This window comes from Theropithecus gelada, chromosome 12 (genome assembly GCF_003255815.1).
Source record: "Theropithecus gelada isolate Dixy chromosome 12, Tgel_1.0, whole genome shotgun sequence".
Taxonomy (NCBI): Eukaryota; Metazoa; Chordata; class Mammalia; order Primates; family Cercopithecidae; genus Theropithecus; species Theropithecus gelada.
This window is the reverse complement of record NC_037680.1, coordinates 28,756,313-28,762,434: the sequence shown is the minus strand read 5'-3', so window position 1 is coordinate 28,762,434 and position 6,122 is coordinate 28,756,313.

Sequence of the window (6,122 nt, the reverse complement as noted above, 5' to 3'; positions counted from 1 at the left end):
TTTAGCAATGTCTGGAGACATTTTTTGTTTTCACAATTTGGAGGGATATGGGGGAGTTGTGCTACAGAACTTAGTAGGTAGAGGACAGGGTTAGTGCTGAACATCCCACAGTACAGAGGACAGTTTTACACAATACAGAATTTGGTCAAGTACCTTGTACCACTCGTTATTTCTAATGTGTATTTTGCTTATTCAGCCATTTCCTACCTTGCACCAAGGAACTTTTACTGAATGATAATAATACAAAGTGGTTGACTATTACGTACCACAGGAAAAAAACACCTCAGGTAACTTTGTTCACTTGATCAGGACCTCGTGGACAAGAAAGAATTTGCAAAATTATGTATCTTAAACATTTGCTACCTTTTAAAATAAGACTGAGCCATTGAAATTACTATTAGAGCTATCACTGAAGAAAAGTTTGTTGTTAAATTTATGTTTTCACAAGAACTTAGGAACTTTTGTTCTTGAATGCTGATTACATAGATGAAAATTTATCAAGCACATAGAAATTAAATGCTGAAAGAGATCTTTCAGATCATGTGATCCACATTCCTCATTTTATAATAGACAAAATGGGAAACAGGAGCATGCATCAGGTCACACAGCTAGTGTTAAGACCCAGCAGTGGGACTTGACCATTAGTCCAATAGTTATTTTCCATATTCACTCTTCATGGTCATAATCAAGAAGTCTATTAAGTGTCTGATCAAAAATATCAGAGTTGAAGAATTTAAAGTGAAAGAACTTTTGGGTTAACTAATGCTGCCACTTCATAAACTTAGGAATTCATTACATTGAACTCTATCTGTTCCAAATTTCTTTGAAAATTTACTGAAACATGTATCTAAAAATTCAATTATAGAATGCTTGACTTCAAACAATAGTTCTCTAGCTTCAAGTTTAAAATCTTCGTGTCTTTCTTGGGCTTCTGTTACTTGTAATATCAACCTAGTCCTTATTGCTATTACATTTGAACAAAACTCTCCTTTTAGTTCCAACTCTATATTCTCCTTGTGACTCTTGTTGCTCCAAAGCAGGGTTTATCCACTTCTGCACTACTGACATCTTGAACCAGATCTTTGTTGTGTGGGCTGTCCTAGACATAAGTACTTTTTAAGGGCTCCCCAGGTGTTCCAGTGTGCATTGAGGGTTACAACCTCTGGTCTCTTCTAAGAAAACTCAGTAGTAATTGGTGGATTAGTGGCATCTAAGGAAGTAAGAGTAAGATTTGGTCATCCAGTTCATGTATTAAGGAGCTATAGAAAACAAAAGTGAAGGCTCTAATATTTTGCATTAAGAGTGACCTAATCAGGCCTAAATCAGTTCAAGGATTTGAGTTGCACTCCTCTATGAAACCTTTCCTGGCTCTTCCATCCCTCACTGGTCTTTTCCTTCATTTGTATCTTGGTCTCCACCACACGATTTTGTACACAGTTCCTTTGTATTTTTGTCTTAAATCTTGCCTCCCATACTTGGAAAGTAAGGACCGAATTTCCCACTAAACTTAAACACACCATTGAATATGCAGTAATAACTTTCCTCTTATCCTCTCATTACTAACCAGGATATTTTAAACTTTTTCATAGGGTTTTCATTGCCCTCTCAGAATACATGTAAACTATAAATTACCTAGACTTAAATTAAGGCTTTGAGCATTTTTTGTATTTTGAGACTTTGAGCATTTGACTTCCATTCATTACTGGAAATTATAATCAGTTAAAACCATGTCACTACTATAAAAAGCACATAAAGTGGTCACTTGATTGATGACAAGGGTGACACTGCAGTGCAGTGAGAAAAGAATGATCTTTTCAGTATATATTGCTGGGTCAACTGGATATTCATATAGAAAAAATGTATTTTTGCTTTTACATGACACATACATGAAAATTACTTCTAAATTGATTCCAAGTCTAAATGTGAAAGGTTAAAGCTAGGGGAAAAATACATATATATATTTGTGCTTTGGAGTAAAGATTTGTTTTTAAGAGAACACAACATAATCATACAAAGGGAAAAATAATTAATTGGATCATGTTAAAACTAAACTCTTGGTTGTACGCCATGTCTCGCGCCTGTAATCCCAGCACTTTGGGAGGCCAAGGCAGGCGGATCACCTGAGGTTGGGAATTCAAGACCAGCCCAACCAGCATGGAGAAACCCCGTCTCTACTAAAAATACAAAAAAATTAGCCGGCCGTGGTGGTGCATTCCTGTAATCCCAGCTACTCGGGAGACTGAGTCAGGAGAATCGCTTGAACCTGGGAGGTGGAGGTTGCAGTGAACCAAGATCGTGCCATTGCACTCCAGCCTGGGTAACAATAGCGAAACTGTCTCAAAAACACACACACGTGCACACAAAACAACTAAGAACTCTTAATTCATCAAAAGACATTATGAAAGAGAAGGCAGCTAACAGAGGTAAAGTACATACCAACAATCCGGCAATATACATATCCAATAAAGAGCTTGTATTCAAAATATATAAAGGCTCCTAAAATCAGTAAGCAAATAACCAGCAGAAAAATAAAGATAAACGTTTACAAAGAAAGATACTCAAATGGTCGATAAACATGGTAAGGTGGAATACTTCATTAATCATCAGAAATGTAAATTAAACCTACAATGCCATACCACTACATCTCTCCCAGAATGAAAAATGAAAAAATAGATAACACCAAGTTATAGTATAGACATAGAACAACTTAAAATTCTGTTGATGGGAATGTAAAGTGGTATAAATACTTCAGAAAACTGACGGTTCTAAGGCTTAATGCGCCCTAGGACCTGGCAATTTCACTCTGAGGTATAGACCAACCAGAAATGCATATATGTGTGTGTGTGTGTATATGTATGTATATATTCACCAAAAGATGTTTACTCATGTAAAAGTCTATACCGGTGCTAAATAACAAAACGTAAGAAACTACTCAGATGCACACTAGAATTTTTTTGTCAATTTATATATCAGTTGTGTCTCATTCACATAATGAGATACTATATAATAATGAGAATAAATGCTTTATGACTAGCAACAAAATGGATGAAAGTAATAATATACCAAAGAAGCCAGACACAGGAGTACGTGCTATGTAATTCTATTAATATGAAATACAAAAACAAAACTATGCTGCTAGAAGTCAGGATAGTGCTTACCCTTCGGAAAGGAAGAATTGACTGGAAGAAAGGACAAAGAGGATTCTAGAATGTTGGTAATGTTTTGCGTTCTGTTTTTCTGAATTTGAGTATTGACCACACGATGAATATAGTTGTGCAAACTTAACGTGCACTTTTTTGTATGTATAGTATACTCCAATAAAGTTTTGAAAAATACAATCAAATCCACTCTTAAAATAGTGGGAGAACCTATTCACAAATAAATGATGCCAGCAAAGGGCCTTTAAACTGAATCCAGTTTTTAAAAAGGAACTAAAATTTATAGGTAAATGAAATTTTGAAGCAAAATTATCTTATTAAATATTTAGAGTTTTAATTATACATTAATGCTTATAGTATATAAAACAAGTTTTCAAAGCATTTTATTTTTCTTACTAATATTGTTATTAGACATATTTTACATTTTTTATAGCATGATCGTTTTTGCCAAGAGCTTTAAGAGTTTTCCCAGAACCTCTTAATCCTTGGATAGTTAAATCATGCTTAGGGTTCCTGACATTGAGTCATCCATGTAGCTTTCCTCTCTATCAATCTAACATTCTTTCACTGTTTCAGTTATTTCATGAAATGTTGCATCTTGGGCACAGAGTATTCATATGAAATGGCATAGTCGCTAACTTTGTTTCCTTTAAATGAAAATAGGCTAAACTGGTAAGGTTGCAATGCTATAATCTGCTTTGATCTCATTGTTCTATATAAAAATAGAGGCTCTAATTGCTTTAATTTTATGTAGATAGGATTATATTTAAGTTACGACTTCTTATATCTTCTAGTATAAAGATTTTGTGTCATTAAATTGCCACTCTATTTAAAATGAGTGACAATTCAGTAGTACAAAAATAGATATTAAACTTTTTAAACACTGGTTTGTACTCATAGCTTATGTTGTAGCTGTATATGCCATTTTGGTAAAAATTTAATTTTTAGTAGTTTTTAAATAGTTTAATGTCATCCTTGTCACAGACTTCATGAAAAAGTACCTGCCAGAAAGTCCAATTTTGTTACTGGAAGAATGGTTGAGCACAGTTCCTGTCACATAGATGTTCAGTAACAGATGTGAATTAGATGCTGATTAACTTAATGATGATTCAGAAGAGTAAATCTAGATTTGTTGAGGTCAAACTGGAGCTGTGTCATGTATCCGCTTTAATCCAAAAACCTGGTGTAGAGATCTTTAATTGAAGTCATGCACCATATAACAACGTTTCTGTCAAGTTTGGACCACAAATATGATAGTAGTCATATTTTTACTGTACCTTTTCTATGTTTAGATACACAAAAACGTATCATTGTGTCACAGTTGCCTATAGTATTCAGTACAGTAACATGTTGTACAGGTTTGTAGCCTAGGAGCAATAGCCTATACCATTAGAACCCAGGCGTATAGTAGCTTATACAATCCAGGTTTGTGTACACTCCTGATATTCACACATTGATGAAGTCTCCTAACTACCCATTTCTCAACGTATCCCTGTAGTTAAGAGATGCATGACTGTAGTTTCAGACTAGTTTAGCCTGTTTTACAATTGTAGCACTATTTTATCAGCACAATTGTGATAGTATATTTAATGAAATACACTGTTTGTCTCCCAAATACTGAATAGCACATATACTAAAAAAGTTTTTTGAATCTGAAATTCAAATTTATCTTAGTGTCTTCCTTTTTGTATTTGCTGAATCTGGTGACTCTGTGTGAATGACAACATTGCTATCAAATGACAGTTATTTTTAATAGTAAAATTGTAGAGGGACTCAAAAAAAAAAAATGCTAAAGCCAAAAAGGGTACAAGCTTTGAGTACTCTAGAAAATCTGCACTTTCTGGGTTCAACACTGCCTCCATGGCTCATCATCAGTTTATAATTTCAGGTTGTTGCCTTTGAAGGTTCATGGTTACTGTTCATTAATTGCTATTTTATGTCTCCTGTTTGTTTTAAATTTGTGACTAAGATCCTCAACATTGAAATCAACAATAATTGTATAAGAATTTTATTTTTCACATCCCTTTTTGATTGCAGAAGGACATGAGGTCTATTCCTTGTTTGCTTACAGTGAATGTGACCTCATTTACCCTTGTTTAAAGTTATTTTAAATAAGATGAACTCCATTTTCAGTGTCACACAATGTTGTCAGTTGCTGGATTTGTGCCCATTCAAACTGAGTTAAGTCACCAGTGGTCACAGAGAAGACTTTCTTCTGGTACTAAGGAATCAAGCTGAGAAAGAGAAAGGGAAACTATGTTTATGGCAGTGTAACTAAGTTACAGTAACAAGATTTGTCCTGTACAAAGCCTGGATGAGTTAAAATACCTTCTGAGTCAAGTGGTCACTCATGGGAAATAAATTAACTCTCCTGGGACACTGGAGCATGAATTAGTGATCTGAAGAGGCAATTAATCTCAAATGAATGAGCACTTGGCTTCTAGATTGCTCTCTATTTACGTTACAGTTTTTCACGAATCAAATGTAGGTTAACCTACAGTGTAGTTTTATGTAGATTAGCCAAAAGTCCATGTTAATTCAAGACAGTGTCTCTAAGAAGCAAAAAATATTTTAGCATATTGACCAAAAAAAAAAAAAACCCTGCAAGTTGGTCATGGAATCTAAAATAGAGATACAACTAAAAATTCTCTCAACAAAGTAGGGGAGTCACAATAAGGCAAAAAACAAGCAGTTTATTCTTTAGGGCTATCAGAACTCGTGGCCTGCTTCTTAAATTAATTCTGGCTTTCATTTTAAAGTGACATTTATTTTCACAGGCAAGATAAAGACTCTGTAGAAGCCTACTATGATAACCCCTTTTCTGATACTGCATTATGAAACATAACTGAAAATCACTGAGATTAACTAATTCCATAAGTTGTATGAAAAAAAATATTACAGTCATTTCAAATACTAGATCCCCAGTGTTGTGAGTACTGTTTAGTCTCAACCAGCAGAAATAGC